Raw genomic sequence first — 17,410 nt, 5'->3', positions numbered from 1 at the left:
AACAGCTTTGGAACATCTTTTTTTCTGATTATTTTTATTGCATATTCTGATTGGGTTTTTTTAAGCTTATTTGTTTATTTTGAGAGAGCCTGCAAGTGGAAGTGGAGGAGGGGCAGAGAGAGAAAGAGGGAGAGAATCTCAGGCTCTGCACCATCAGTGCAGAGCCTTACGTGGGGCTGGAACTCATGAACTGGGAGATCATGACCTGAGCTGAAGTCAGACCCTTAACTGACTGAGCCTCTCAGGTGCCCCTCTGACTGATTGCTCCTTCATGTAATAATTTTGTATGATCAAGTTTTATAGAGGAAAAAAATAAATATGTCAGTATTTTCTTTCACATGATGGATTGAAATTTGTTTCTTATCACTGATAATTTAGACTCTATTATCACAATTTATGGCTTCACAATTCCTATTGTTAGTGTCATGTAATTTTTTCTTTAGTATTTGAGAAATTTGAGAAACATCAAGTTTCTGTCTCGTATAAGCTCTGAGATTTCAAGACATTTCAAGTTTTTTTGTGTAGTGACTAATATTAAATACTGTTTGAGTTGACAATAGTCATTAACCAGTATGTCCTAACTGTCCTCATTATAGTGTCTTATTGTGAGTTTTATATTATCTTCATCAATGCCAGTAATTCATGTCAAAATACCAACAAATCCTATCTTTCCCCCAATGTGTGTATGTGATTCATTCCCCTCTGTTAATTAGATTATCAAGCCAAGAAACTATTCATTTTTTCTACTCATAGTTTGTCTTCAAATTACAGCTTTTAGTATAACCTAAACATTTTTTGGTTTATTTTTTAATATCAAAATAGTTGATACTGATTTAATCACTCAATTTATCACTTATGGTTCATATTTCATTAATTGTTTATATTATTTCTCAGATTTTTGATTATAGAGGGAGATGGTAAAAGAATTAATCTTTCATCTCTCAATCAGGAGTCTCTAATTTCTCACTTGTATTATTGAAATAGTTTAAAATGTCTTCTTAAATATACTTCTTAATGTCAGAATTTTTTTTTCCCTTTGACAAAAACATATGGCCATGTGGATACATTGTTGGGGTCCCTCTCTGGGCCTTGGAAAGAGCCTGTACATGTGAGTAGCTCTGCAACTTAAATTTTCCTCATGGCATGGAAATGCTCTACCAAATACAGTCAGCGCCAAATCTTGTCCCAGCCAGGAAGAAGCCACGGAAATAAATACCTCAACCTCTCTCTAGTGCTGGTGCCTCCGATGGGCCAAATGTAACTGGAAGAGCTGATCTAAAGGGCCAAACAGAATAAAAAGCCCAGATAATTGTATTTAAATAAATACTGCCTTCTGAATCTTCTATTTTACAGCATTTATACCTTATTTTGGAGTTTTGTGCTTATGTTCATAGAAAAGAAAAGCAAAAGAAAGAATGTGATTGGCATTTGCTCATGGAAATCACTTCTTCAAGAAGCACCTGCTAGCCTAAGTACGCCTGTGAATGCTGTACGATCTTGGTTCGGCAAAGCATATTCATCCCATTACACATTCACATTTCATAATCATTTTGAAAGCTTCAACACATGTCTTCTAATGGTGTCACTCTATATAATGAGATATGCAAATTAGAATGTTATAGAGAGTCTTAATTGCATTATATCATTCAGAGTTGTAAATGTTCAGCTAGTTACAGCCCAGGTAGGGCAATCAGAAGAAGAAAAGAAAAAAAGAAATATTCTTTTGGCTGTTTGACCCAAAAATGAAATAGACTTACATTGCTAATAGGCATATTAATATGCTCCTCAGACATCTATAGTAACAGTGGGTTAACAGGCATGGCCTCAAGAGATGTATCAGCATTTCCTTATAAATGCTTTAGGAACCCTGGCTTCAGTGTTTTGGGGTCCCCAGGCACTATTTTATATATTGTTTTAAACCTTATTATAAACCCCAAGGAATAAAAAAAAAAAAAAAAAGAAAAACTTAAATGTGGTTTTTCCGGTAAAGAGCATAGTATTGTAGAGCATATCTGCTGAAGAGAAAATGTGTTTCCTTTCACATTCTTTCCATGTAATTAAGTAAATTTCATAATGCTATTTTCCAAACAGTAAATGCTACCATAATTTGGCAAGATATGAAAATGGAACCCGGGAACCTTTTTCTGTCTCAAAGTAGGTAGCTTCTTTCAGTTATCATTAACTTCTAAGCAGGGAAGGAATCTCTAACACATTGTTCTACAATATTGCAGTCATCTGCCAATCCATTTTCACATCTCCATTTCCACCGTGCATTGATGTAAGCGTGCGAGTTTAAATCCCAGGGCAGCAGACTATTGAAATAAAGGCTCTATTCCATTTAGACCCATTCTTCATTTAAAAATCACCACCGTCCTTTCCTATACCTCCCTCACTCCCTTCTACCATCAAAGTCCCATCACGACCCCCACCATTACTATCCCTGTTACCCAGAAACCACTGTGCTGGGGCCATATTTTTCCAGAGTTGCCTTTGTCTTATTCACCTACTGCAGTTTCTTGAATGGTCTGTTTGGAATAAGTGTCCTTCAAAGCCACACAGATCTATTCAGTCATGGTGGGATTAATGACATTCAAAACAGAAAAATCACAATTTTCCCTAAGACAACCCAAATCTCTCAATTGATCCATGGTAAAAGAATCCATTTATTCACTTATCTGATGAGTGATATTACTTGGGCGTTTTGCCATTATCTCAGTTACTATTTCCAAAATTATCTGATTAACTCTCCAAAACAAGATGCTTGAATTGAGTCCCATATTTCTGTCAATAGCATTATTTTCAGAGTTGTCAGTTTTCTTAATTTGCTGGTTTTCTTTCCTCCTTATTCACTCTCTATTGCAAATTAGTCCCCAAGTTACATTGGATTTTCTCTTTAAACATTCCTTACATTCCATTCCCTTCCCGTCATTGTTCCTTTCCCAGTGCCAGTTCTCTTGCCATTTCCTGCCTAGTTTATTGCATGTGCTTCATAAATCACTTCCACCCAATCTATTCCATAAATTGCTTCCAAATTAATATTTCAAAAACACAATTTTGTCGTGTCATTCTTCTGCCGAAAGTCTTTTATGGATATCAGGTAACTAAAAATAATAATTTAAGTTCCCCAGTTTGGAAAACATTTCAGCTTACCAAAATGCATATCCTATCAGACTTCTTTTATCCCTCCTACCACCCCAAGGCTGATAGAGCAGTCTATATTAGCAGTAAATCAGAGTACAATGATGAGTGTACTCAAATTCAAAGAACAGTAGATTCCTGAGGCAGGAATCAAGGCCAAAGACACTAAAATTTACAGGTTAAGCCAATGGGGATCACCTAGAAGTGGATCAGAATCAAAGGGCAGAGGAAGAAAGATAGTTTCTAAGCAGTCCCTAAGATATTCCTTTTAACATAAGATCATCCTTCGGTCCACTGAAAGACCTCAAATCTTTACTTTCATGTACTACCCAGTATAAGCTTTCCACTTGGGCACTAGTAGTTCTCAGACTGTAGTACGTATCAGAACCACTTATAAGGTTTGTTGAAACAGATTTCTGAGCCCTACACCCAAAGTTTCTGATTCGGTAGGTCTGAGGCTAGAAAATTTACATTCCTAGTAAGCTCCTACGTGAAGCTAATGAAGCTAGTTTGGGGACCACGCTTTGAGAATCAGTGCCCTAAGTAAACTCATTCCCTTTGCTGTCTCTAAAATATATATTTAGGGGCGCCTGGGTGGCGCAGTCGGTTAAGCGTCCGACTTCAGCCAGGTCACGATCTCGCGGTCCGTGAGTTCGAGCCCCACGTCAGGCTCTGGGCTGATGGCTCGGAGCCTGGAGCCTGTTTCTGATTCTGTGTCTCCCTCTCTCTCTGACCCTCCCCCGTTCATGCTCTGTCTCTCTCTGTCCCAAAAATAAATAAAAAAACGTTGAAAAAAAAATTTTAAAAATAAATAAATAAAATAAAAATAAATAAAATATATATTTATATTCATATTTGAATTCTCAAGTCCTACAAAGTGGCTAGAATGGCCACTCCACTTCAATCAATACAGTCTCCTTCTTTCCTGCACCAAACTCTCCCTTTCTCTGCTGCTTACATCTTCATTATCTGTGCCTATAGCACTGGTTTGGGGGGGGGGGGGGGGTGGTTGTTTGTTTCTTTATTGTTTCTGAGAGAGAGATTTTTTTTTTTTCAAAATAGACTTGATCCCTAATCCTGCCCTATTACATTCTAATTCTGTCTCTGCCTGTGTGTTTTCAAGAAAACTATTTAAACCCTTGAGCTCTTCTTCTCATTCGTAAAACAGGGATGATAATATCAATTTTTATTTTGGGTAAAGATGCCAACATTTTGTTAATTTTTACACCTTTACTCATTACTTTCCAGTTCTGGTTTTTGCATTATGATGCTTCCATTTAGAATATTTTCCCTGCCTTCCCAATTCTGAAAGTCAAAGTGCCCCCCAAACATTTGCTTTATGTGATCTTAACAATTCTAGTGATAAAATTTCCAAGGTGAAAACACCCTTGTGGTCATTACATGTAACCCCTTCATTTGAGCTCTTTGTCAGAAATGACATATTTGGTAGATGATAGATCAAATTTAATTCACTCCTCCTCTTTCTACCTTCTTAGGCAAAAGCTTTCTCTTAAATTAAAAGGTTTCTGACATGGTGTGATTTGGCATAGATAATTGGAGGAAGGAGGTAATTTGGCTAAGGGCCAAAGAAACAGAAAACACATACAAATATTTATTCAAAAATACCAATTCCTTCATATCATAGTCCATTATTATACCTTCCTTTTTCCGAGTCTTAAAAGTCAGTGGCTTGGAATTACACTGAGTGAAAAAAACTAATCTCAAAAGGTTATATACTTTATGATTCCATTTATGTAACATGTTTGAAATAATAAAATTACAGAGATGAAGAGATTAGTGGTGGCAACGAGTTAGGGACGGGCGTGGGCGCAGGTTTCTATTAAAAGGTAGCACAAGAAATGCTTCTGGTGACATAACTTCTGTATCTTGACTATGGTTCCACAAATCTATATATGTAGTAACATGCCATAGAACTAAATATGCACACACATGCGCGCTTGCACACACACACACACACACACACACACACACACACATAAACGAGTTCCTGTAAAACTGATGAAATCTGGATAAGGTCAGTGGTTCATGTCAATGTCAATTTCCCAGGCATGGTATTATACTTTAGTTATACAAGATGTTATCATTGGGGGCAATTGAGTGCAGGATACACGGGATATCTTGACATTAATTCTGACAACTGCTGTGAATCTACAATTAAACACGAAGTAAGTTTAGCTGTTTTTGTTGTTTGTTGTTTTGTTTTGTTTTGTTTTGTTTTGTTTTGTTTTAAGTCAGTGGCACGGAAGGGTGGAATTGTCTGTTGGCTTTATGGTGATTTCCAAACACCTTAGTTGATGTCCAGTTTAAAGAGCAAAATCCTTTAAGGATAGTAGTAGGATATTCCTGGACCGTGGCTAGAATTCCTGGATGAAAAGAAAAAAAAAACTTATAAAAATACAAAGAAACACATCTGCTATATTAGTTTTGCCTCACTCTAGCCTTAAATGTAAGTGTTAGAGTTAGGAAATTGTAACATTCTGGAACAGTGCCAAGGTTTCACTGTGCTAGGCCCTGCCAGGTAAATCTGATACATGCCTCATATTAATTATTCAACAAATATTTACATGTCAGAATCACTGACTTTACCTTTGTTATTTTATACGAAGGGTCAAACATTTTAGAAACAGAGTGAATTTAAAGGCACTCTAATCCAACCCTTTTCATTTATGGAACTCAAAACAGAATGCCTCACTCAAAGCACAGCAAGATATTTGTATACTTGACCATTTGCTGTTATATTCAGTTAGGTACAAAATGCCTTTCTTTCCTTGTTCCTTCCACTCTTCAATACATAGAGCAACTGGGCCTGGTTTTGTGGCCCATCATCAACCCTTAAAACGTGAATCTTCCAACACCTGCAAAGGTCAAAGCCATCATAAGTTCTATTCCATTCACAAGCTTTGTTCTTAACCATGATATACTATGCCTACAAGATAACTGCTTCTTTTCCTGTTTTTCTCATATTATCTCAGTGAGCGGGGGGGGGGGGGGGAGAGGGGGAGAGAGAAAGAAGACTAAATGACTAAATACTGAATTAATGAAATTGGAGAGAGTACTAAACTAGATCTAGGCTAAGGATACACATGGAAAATTGTTTTCTATATCCTCTTCTCATAGGGTCCTACTCAGTCAGAGGATAACAAAAAGAGTGTTTGTTATTAAAGCTTAATTAACCATGAATGATTTGCGCGGTCAAAGAAACCCCTGAAGACAAATTACAAATACAAAAGAATTGTGTACTTGACACAGCAGATTAGATTGCTCTAGCTTATGTGAAAACTCATGCCCAACCTATGTTTTAAGCCTAATCCAGGCTATAGAGGGGAAATAAGGAGCTTGTCTTGACTATCTGCTTCTCATCACACTACTTAATCATTTTATTATACTTATGGTACCAAGCATCAGGAAGGCTGAGCAGGGCACAGCAGGGATGGTTTGTCTGCTCTACTATGTCTGGGACCTCAGCCGGGGTTGTCCAAGGAGCTATGGATGGATGTATAGCTCACCTGGGACCATATGTCTGGGGCCTCCCGTATTTTTAACTTGGACTCTTCCAGGCCCGGAATGTACAAGATAGCCCCTTTATTCATATGTCTGGCACTTGAGCTGGGATCACTGAAACAACTGGACGCTAGCCTGCTTCTCTTTCTGCATACATCCTTTCTGCAGGGCAAGCTTGGGCTTCCTACAACTTGGCTGTCTGTGGTTGACTTCAAACATGTTTGTGTACCAACAACTCATCTCTTCCGTACTCATAGTCTTCCTACAAACACAAACCTTTCTAGAGTCCATGTTTTATATTGTATTACACCTCTCTCTTTTTTTTTTTCTTTTAGAGAGAAAGAGAGACTGTGCAAGTGGGGGAGAGGAGCAGAGTGGGAAGGAAAGAGAATCTTAAGCAGGCTCTATGTTGAGTGTGGCGTTAGATCCCACCAACCTGGATCATGACTTGAGCCCAAATCAAGAGTCAGACACTCAACTAACTGAGCCACCCAGGCACCCTATGCCTCTTACTTCCTTTTAACATCATATTAAGCCCTAATTTGTACTGAATCCCAAAACTAGCTCTAATGCAAAGAACTCTCAGAACTGAATGATAAGAAAAGGACGCAGTTAAAGAGTGAACCAAAGACCTGAACAGACACCTCACACACACACAGAAAAAGATATGCAGGTGACAAATAAGCATATGAAAAGACGCTTACATCATATGCCATCAGAGAAATGCAAATTAAAATAATAATGAGATAATAGTACACACCTATTAGAACAGCCCAAATCTAGAACACTAAGAATATCAAATGTTGGTGGGGATGTGGAACAACAAGGACTCTCATTCATTACAGGTCAAAATACAATATGGTACAGCAACTGTAGAAGACAGTTTGCTGATATCCTTATGAAGCTAAACATATTCTTACTACACGATAGCAGCAATTGCACACTTTGGTATGTACCTTCCCAAACTGAAAATGTATGTCTACACAAAACCCTGCACGTGGACGGATAGTCATAGTAGTTTTATTTATAATTGTTAAAACTTCTAAGCAATCAAGATGTCCTTCAGTAGGTGAATGGATTAATAAACTAGGATATATCCAGGCAATGAAATATTATTCAGTGCTTAAAAAAAATGCACTATCAAGCTTTGCAAGGACACAAAGGAGCCTTAAATGCATATTACTAAGTAAAAAGGCCAATCTGAGAAGGCTACATAATATATGATTCCAAATATATGACATTCTGGAAAAGGAAAAACTATCAAGTCAATAAAAAGATTAGTGATTGGCAAGGATTGGGTGAAGATAGAGGGATAACCAGGCAAAAAGCAGGTTTTTTAGGGTGGTGAAAAATACCCTGTATGATACCATAATGATGGATCCATGTCATTATACATTTGTTCTAACCCATAAAATATGGAACACCACAAGTGAACCCTAATATAAACTATGGACTTTGGGTGATGATTATGTGTCCATGTAGATTCATCAATTATAACAAATGTATCACTCTGGTAGGGTATGTAGGGTATGTAACAGGAGGGGCTATGCATCTGTGAGGGTAGGGAGTATATGGGAAATCTTTGCACATTCCTTTCAATTTTGCTATGAAATTAAACTGCTCTAAGAAAATAAAATCTTAAAAAAAAAAAAAAACATAGCTCTGCATTCCTATACACCAACAATGAAGCAACAAAAAGAGAAGTCAAGGAATCGATCCCATTTACAGTTGCACCAAAAACCATAAAATACCTGGGAATAAATCTAACCAAAAAGGTGAAAAATCTATACACTGAAAACTATATAAAGCTTATGAAAGAAATTGAAGAAGACACAAAAAAATGGAAAAAGATTCCATGATCCTGGATAGGAAGAACAAATATTGTTAAAATGTCGATACTACCCAAAGCTATCTACAAATTCAATGCAATCCCTATCAAAATGACACCAGCATTCTTCACAGAGCTAGAACAAAAAAATCCTAAACTTTGTATGGAACCAGAAAAGACCCCGAATAGCCAAAGCAATCTTGAAAAAGAAAACCAAAGCAGGAGGCATCACAATCCCAGACTTCAAGCCATACTACAAAGCTGTCATCATCAAGACAGTATGGTACTGGCACAAGAACAGACACTCAGATCAATAGACCAGAATAGAGAATCCAGAAATGGACCCACAAACGTATTGCCAACTAATCTTTGACAAAGCAAGAAAGAATATCCAATGGAATAAAGACAGTCTCTTCAGCAAGTGGTGCTGGGAAAACTGGACAGCAATATGCAGAAGAATGAACCTGGACCACTTTCTTACACCATACACAAAAATAAACAAAATGGATGAAAGACCTAAATGTAAGACAGGAAGCCATCAAAATCTTCAAGGAGAAGGCAAAAACCTCTTTGATCTTGGCCGCAGCAACTTCTTACTCAACACATCTCCGGAAGCAAGGGAAACAAAAGCAAAAATGAACTACTGGGACCTCATCAAAATAAAAAGCTACTGCAAAGTGAAGGAAACAATCAGCAAAGCTAAAAGGCAACCAACAGAATGGGAGAAGATATTTGCAAACGACATATCAGATAAAGGGTTAGTGTCTAGAATCTATAAAGAACTTATCAAACTCAACACCCAAAAAACAAATAATCCAGTGAAGAAATGGGCAAAAGACATGAATAGACACTTCTCCAAAGAAGACATCCAGATGGCCAACCAACACATGAAAAAATGCTCAACATGACTCATCATCAGGGAAATACAAATCAAAACCACAATGAGATACCACTTACACCTGTCAGAATGCCCAACATTAACAACTCAGGCAACAACAGATGTTGGCGAGGATGCGGAGAAAGAGGATCTCTTTCGCATTGTTGATGGGAATGCAAGCTGGTGCAGCCACTCTGGAAAACAGTATGAAGGTTCCTCAAAAAACTAAAAATAGAACTACCCTATGACCCAGCAATTGCACTATTAGGTATTTATCCAAGGAATACAGGTGTGCTGTTCCGAAGGGACACATGCACCCCCATGTTTATAGCAGCACTATCAACAATGGCCAAAGTATGGAAAGAGCCCAAATGTCCATAGATGGATGCATGGATAAAGAAGATGTGAGATATATATCTATATATCTATATCTATATACCTAGATATAGATATAGATATAGATATAGATATAGATATAGATATAGATATATATCTCCAATGGAGTATTACTCAGCAATCAAAAAGAATGAAATCTTACCATTTGCAACTACATGGATGGAACTGGAGGATATCGTGTTAAGTGAATTAGTCAGAGAAAGGCAAAAATCATATGACTTCACTCATATGAGGACTTTAAGAGACAAAACAGATGAACATAAGGGAAGGGAAACAAAAATAATCTAAAAACAGGGAGGGGGACAAAACAGAAGAGACTCATAAATATTGAGAACAAACTGAGGGTTACTGGATGGGGTGTGGGAAAGGGGATGGGCTAAATGGGTGAGGGTCATTAAGGAATCTACTCCTGAAATCATTGTCGCACTACATGCTAACTAATTTGGATGTAAATGAAAAAAAAAATTAAATTAAAAAAATTTTTTTTAATGAACAAATGTTAAAAACAAATTTTTTAAACAAAAAAATAGAAAAATTTAAAAAAAAGCTCCGACAAATAGGACTGTAATTACTCTAATATCATAAGTATTTGATTAAAATTAGACACCACTCTTATGGCAGGTTCAAAATCCCCAGCTGAGAGCCACCAGAATAGAGTTATTACATTTAAATCAGTGAGCAGAAGGGTTTCAGTGGTTCTTCAAGTCCTTAAACACAATCTGAGCTGGATGAGTAAGAGCAAATTTTATTTCATTTCCTAAACAAAATGCTGAGTTGAATCATGTTTGTAAATAAGAGGATAGGAAAAACAGAAGCGCCTGGGTGGCTCAGTGGGTCAAGCATCCAACTCTTGATCTCAGCTCAGGGATTGATCCCTGAGTCACGGGTTCAAGCTCTGCATTGGGTCCCACACTGGTACCAATCTCCCTCTCAAAGGACTCCACCACTCTTGTGCTGAGCCCTAACAGTCTGTCCAGTGCAGTTTAGCACTGGTGGTATCCTCCATAGGAAGTATGTAAGGTCCCAGAGCTTTCATGCTTCTTTAAAAAATTTAAGAAGTTGTGCTATCCCCTTCAGTTCTCAAACTTGTTTAAGACACAGCTAGATTATTAGGCAATGCAATCCATGCTAATGCAAATGACTTGCTTTAAAGGGATCTTCCAGAATATCAAAGGAATAATTTTTCTGGTAGAATTGTCAGGTTCCACAGCAAGTCTGCTGAGGCATTGGTCTTTTTGTGACACTCAGATTTTATCATGATCAATGACAATCTAAGCTTTATAATTTTAGGACTGCCATTCATATATACAATTGAATATTTATGCATTAATTCATTCTGAAGTCAGTATAGGATATTGATTAAGAGCAATTGCTCTGATCCCGGCTACCAGGGCTTGAATCCTGTTTCCAATCTGTTGCTCGTGTGACTTTGGACAAGTACTTAACCTCTCAGTGCTTCAGTTTCCTCATCTATAAAATGCAGAATATATTAACACCTTCTTCTAAGGGTTGTTTTGATGATTAAATGAGTTAATGCATGTAAAAAATACATAGTAAGCACTCCATCAATGACAATCGTAAATATTCACTCATCTGTAACTGGCTTATTCCCAAAAGGTTTAAACAAGCCAACTGAATAAATAAGACATTATATATGTAAAGCAATTCCATTTTTATGATGCTATCTTTTTAGAAATAATAAACAAAGCAAGTCACTCCTGAACAAGAAATACAGTGTTACTCATCCATAACTACTAATTACTATCATTTCAAATTAGATTTTGAAATGACTCAATACTGAGAAGTGACAGCTACCAGTTGAAGAAGAAAAAAATTCACCAACTAGAAAAACACAACAATGTGACATTGCCCATTTAGTTATCTATATTTCCCACTAGACTGTATTTTCTGTAGGAGACAGGACTGCGTCTTTATTTTTCATTGTAATTCCCAGCTCTAGCATATTGCATATATTAGATGTTCAATACATTTTTAAATGAATGAACGCTGAGAGTCATCAGTAGCAGAGTAGATTATGCAAAACAGCAAATTTATATTTGTCTCAGTAATTTCTTCTAGTGGAGTATTTATAATATAGCTATTCTATACATTACATTAAAGTCTGAGATGTTTTAGGTCAATCCAAACCAATGGAGATACCAAACCCATGTCAAGCTCATGTGTGCAATATTGTTTCTAAGGAAGAGAAGTCTTATATATTCTAAACTATGGAAGTATTCTAAAGTAACTTCCATAAGTTTCACTTGTCTAGAAAAAAATCAGATACCCAAATATTTTTTTATTTTCTAATATGAAATAAACATGCCTCGTCCTGTGTTCCCATAACACAAGGTGCATATTTCTGGCACTGCTTCCTCTGTAGTGTATCTGTTGGTTTTTGTGAGTGTTCCATTAGACTAAGCATGTGTATTTCATTTTTATATCCCCCACGCTATCTGGTACGTAATAGAAACCCAATAGCTATTTGTTTAATTAATTAATCAATGCCTTATTTTCTATGTGAATTTTTTCATTAGGGATATTTGTCCCCCAAGAGAAGTCCTCTTTATCTAAACCACCATCTTAGAGGGTAGTACCTTTTGGCATTTTGTGTCAGCGTCTACCCATTGCCCTCAGATAATGTCGTTAACAACGCTCATAAGGTCCTTCGTAGTCCAGCTCCTGCTAGTGTCTCCAGAGCCTTCTCCTGTCATTCCCTACCTCACAATATCCCTTGAGCTACAAGCGAGCTGCATTGTATGAACTGGTTAACCAGGAATTCTCAATGAGTATTAAAAAGAAAAACGTCAAGGCTCTCGCTAATTTACTATTCAAAAAAAAATAATAATTTTAGGGAGAATTTCTTTGTCTGGTTGGGATCAGTAAGAAAGAATACAGGTTACTCTCCAAGGGCTTCAGTGATGGCTCTTCTCTCTGATTTTTGATTGTTAAGCTCCAAACATGATATTTTCTTGTCCCTGAATTATAATTTATTTTGATTAGAGATTGACTCTTTCTTTAGTAAATATTTATAACCTTGAAATAGATATGTGGACAGCTGCAAATGCATGATTTTTTAACAATAGGCATTATATTTGTTTTTGCCATAAATTTTCAATAAAGTATAAATAAAATATAAAAGTATATGATTTCCATAGACATATTTGCATCTTTCTAACCATGTATGGGTACTTCACACACCTCCATGAAATGGTGATTTATGCAGACGTATTGTTTTCAAGCATGAAATCCATACTTTTCCTAAATCTCTTGTGTTAACTCTTTGAAAAACAAGTGCTTATTTTTAATACGAGCTGTATTATCATATGTATCAACATTTACATACTCTTCATCTTACAGAAAAGATTATAATTTAGGTATGTGAATTTATTTTCTAAGAGAATGGGTTTTTCTTTTCTTTCAAAGAAATTGAGCATTTACATTACCCCACTTGAAAAAGAAAGGTATAGAGTGAACATTTCATGATGGATAAATAAAATAGCGTTGGAATAACAGTGACTTTTCTCCCTCAATAGCCAACATCCCTGATTTTTTTGCTTACCTTTATAAAAACTTCAAAAGGACAATCACAACATGCAAAACGTAAAAAAAAAAAAAAAGAGGTCATATTCCACAAACATCTGTCCACAGAAAAATTCATAGCCTTCAAGTGGACCATGCAATTTGATGCTTTGAAGCGTGACCCGGACACCCAGAACGTGCCTTTAAAAACAGAACACATCATCACTTTGTGGTTCTGGTGTTACCCTTTGCATAAGATTTGTCGACAGCAAGATACGTGACAATCCTGAGTCTGGACTTTGAGTTTAAAGCTGAGAGGTAATACAGACAACTCTGAATGAGCGTCTTCTTAAAGAAACCAGGCAACATTTTCAAAGAACCAAGTGTTATTAACAAGCAATTAGTGATAAGAGGAAAGAATAGCAATGTGTATTCATTTTGCAATATATACATGTACGAACTCATTCTGTTGCACACCTGAAATAAACATAATGTTTAGAAAAGCAACAACAGGAAAAAATACCAAGATCCATTAAAATCCTTGCCTTCTGGATACATATACTTATGAAGAACAAGTACTATTTCCATGACCCATTATGCAATAAACTTGCATTCCTTGCAGCAGTATTTATATTTTAGTTTAAATATGACTCCTCTTTGGGGTGCCTGGGTGGCTGAGTCAGTTGAGCATCCGACTTCAGCTCAGGTCATAATCTCACAGCTTGTGAGTTTGAGCCCCGCATCGGGCTCTGTGCTGACAGCTCGGAGCCTGCAGCCTGCTTCAGATTCTCTCTCTCTGCCCCAACCCACTCGCATTCTGTCTCTGTCTCTCTCAAAAATAAACATAAAAAAAAAAAAAAATTAAAAATAAATAAATAAATATTACTCCTCTTTAAATGAGAAAACGTCTCCTTTTTATTAAGTTTTCAGCGATGTTACAAATTTGAGGTATTCATATGCTATTTATTTTTCTACAGGAGCATAAAAATCAAAGAAAACTAAATCATTCACATGGGGGGAAATTGAAACTTTGGATCCTAAGCTGACTCACATGTGTGGTTGCTGATTTATTCTTCTTTGCTTCTTTCTTCTCACTAATGAAAACTAATTATCAGTCATTCCTTAAGACTTTCACAGCCATAGGCTGTTGAACCAATCTTGATAGATGATTTTTTTTTGTATGCTTTACTCTATGCAAGAAAAGCAGAAAATGTTAGGAAATAGAAAGTGACAAATATATTTTCAATTAATAAAGTATAAAAAATCAGAAATAAAGTATAGCTATTGCATTATTATAAAATGACTTCTCAAGCTAGGATATTCACAACTTTTAAGGTATGGATTACAGTGGTAGAAAATATTCCAAACCAACAAGATTAAAACGAGGAATGGGTGCCTCTTGGTTAATTTTATTTGATGGTGAGAAAAAAAATAGCTTTTTTTTTTTAATTTACCAAACTTATGCATGAGTACATGATCCCTTGAAAAAAACTTCAATGCAGAAATCTACATAATAAAATGGGAAAGGTTTCTTCACCTTCTCCAATTCCTGTACCCCTCCACATAAGTAACCACTGTCATATGAGTAAGGGAAATGACACCATCAAGATGACAACATAAGTCATTCCTGAATTCATTTCCATTTTCAAATCTCAGGTATAAATCCCAATTGATCATGGTGAATGATCCTTTTAATATGCTGATGAATTCAATTTGCTGATATTTCGTTGAAAAATTTTGCATTTATGGGTGCCTGGCTGGCTCAGTTGGTAAAACATGTGACTCTTGATCTTGGGGTTGTAAGTTCAAGCTCCACATTGGGTGGAGAGATTACTTAAAAATAAAATCTTAAAAAAAAAAAAAGAAAAGAATATTTTGCATTTACATTCATGAGGGATATTGGCCCAGCCTTTTCTTTTCTAGTAGCTTCTTCTTCTAATTTTGATATCAGGATAATACTGGTCTTATAAAATAAGTTTGGAAGTGTTCCCTCCTCTTTCATTTTTTAGAAAAGTTTGACGTTTGGTGTTAATTATAAATGTTTGATAAAATTCACCAGTGGAGCCATCTAGTCATGGGCTTCATTGGAAATTTTTGATTACTGATTTAATCTCATTATTAATTGGTCTATTCAGGTTTTCTATTTCTTCCTAATTTAGTATTGATAGATTGTATGTTTCTAAAAATTTTCATTTCTTCCAAGTTGCCAGTTTTTTGGCATAGAGTTGTACATAGTAGCCTCTTATGATTTTGAATTTTTGAATTTTTGTGGTACAAGTCGCAATGTCTCCTTTTTCACACATAATTTTGTTAATGTGGGTTGATTCTTTTTTTTTTTTTTTTGCTTTGTTAGTGTAGCCATGGGTTTATCAATATTGGTTATCTTTTCAAAGAGCCCTTAGTTTTGTTAATCTTTACTACTATTTTTCTGTTCTCTATTACATTTAATTCTGCTCTAATCCTTATTATTTTCTTTCCTCTATTATCTTTGGGCTTAGATTGTTTTTCTTTTGCTAGCTCCTTAAGGCTCAGGATTAGGTTGTTTATTTGGGATCTCTCTTACTCCTTAATGTAGGCATTTATTGCTATGAACTTCCCTCTTAGAACTCCTTTCACTGCATCCCATTAGTTCTGGTATATTGTGTTTACATTTTTGTTTGTCTAAAGAAATTTTGTTATTTGCTATTTAAGTTCTTATCTGATCCATTAGTTTTGCAGGAGAATGTCGTTCAATTTCCATGTGTTTGTGAATTTTCTAGTTTTCCTCTTATTAGTGTTTCTAGTTTCATGCCATTGTAGTAAGGGAAGATACTTGATATTTCAGTCTTCTTGAATTTGCTAAGACTCTTATGTGGCTTATCACATGGCCTATCCTAGAAAATGTTCCTTGTGCACTTGAGAAAGAGGTGTATCCTGCTGTTGAATAGAATGTTTTATATATGCTCGTTAAGTCCAAATAGTCTACAATGTTGTTCAAATTCTCTATGTCCTTATTGATTCTCTGTGTAGATGATCTATCCATTGTTGAGAGTGGGGTATTAAAATCCCCAGCCATTATTGTATTACTGTTTATTTCTCCTTTTAGCTCTGGTAGTTTTTGCTCTATATATTTAGGTGCTCTGATGTTGGGTGCATAAATATTTACAATTGTTATATCTTCTTGATGTATTGACCCCTTTATTATTATATAATGACCTTCTTTGTCTCTTTTTATCATTTTCAGTTTAAAGCCTATTTTGTCTAATGTAGGTATAGCTACCCTTGATGGGTTTTTTTGATCATCATTTGCTTGAAATATCTCTTTCAAGCCCTTCATTCTTGGTCTGTGTCTTTCTTTAAGGTTAAGGTGAGTCTCTTGTAGGCGGCATATTGTTGGATCTTTTTCTAACCCATTCAGCCATTCTATGTTTTTTGATTGGAGAATTTAATCCATTTTAAAGTAATTATTGATAGGTAAGAACTTTCTATTGCCATTTTATTAATTATTTTCTGGTTGTTTTCTAGATCCATTATTTCTTGTTTCTTATCCTTCTGTATTTTTTTCCTATGTTTTCATGTTTTATCAAAGTATGCTTTAACTTCTTTATTGTGTGTGTGTGTGTGTGTGTGTGTGTGTGTGTGTGTGTGTGTGTTTTGGTCTAATTATTACATTTCCCCTTGTAGTTGCCAAGAGGCTTACATAAAATATCTTAAACTTATAAAACTGTATTTTAAACTGATCACCTCAATGGAATTTGTATACTTTGCACTTTTAGTTCTTTTCCTCCTCACATTTTAGCTTATTGTTGTTACAATTTACACGATTTTTATATTGTATAACTAATAACAGATTTTTGTATTTACCATTATTTTTGCTACTTTTTAAAAGCTTTTAAACTAGAGTTGTGAGTTATTTGTCACTCTTACCATAATGTAGAATCTAACTATGACTATATATTTGCCATTACCAATGAATTTTTGTTATCTTTTTGTGTTTTTTTGATGTTAGTTTCTTTTTTCTCCACTCAAAGAATTCCCTTTAGTATTTCTTGCAAGACAAATCTGGTGGTAATGAACTCTCTCAAATTTTGTTTGTTCAGGAAAGTCTTTATCCTTTCTTTCTTTCTGAAGGACAGCTTCACTAGGTA

The sequence above is a fragment of the Panthera onca genome, chromosome C1 (genome assembly GCF_046562875.1).
Source record: "Panthera onca isolate mPanOnc1 chromosome C1, mPanOnc1 haplotype 2, whole genome shotgun sequence".
Taxonomy (NCBI): domain Eukaryota; kingdom Metazoa; phylum Chordata; class Mammalia; order Carnivora; family Felidae; genus Panthera; species Panthera onca.
Note: the sequence above shows the minus strand (reverse complement) of the source record.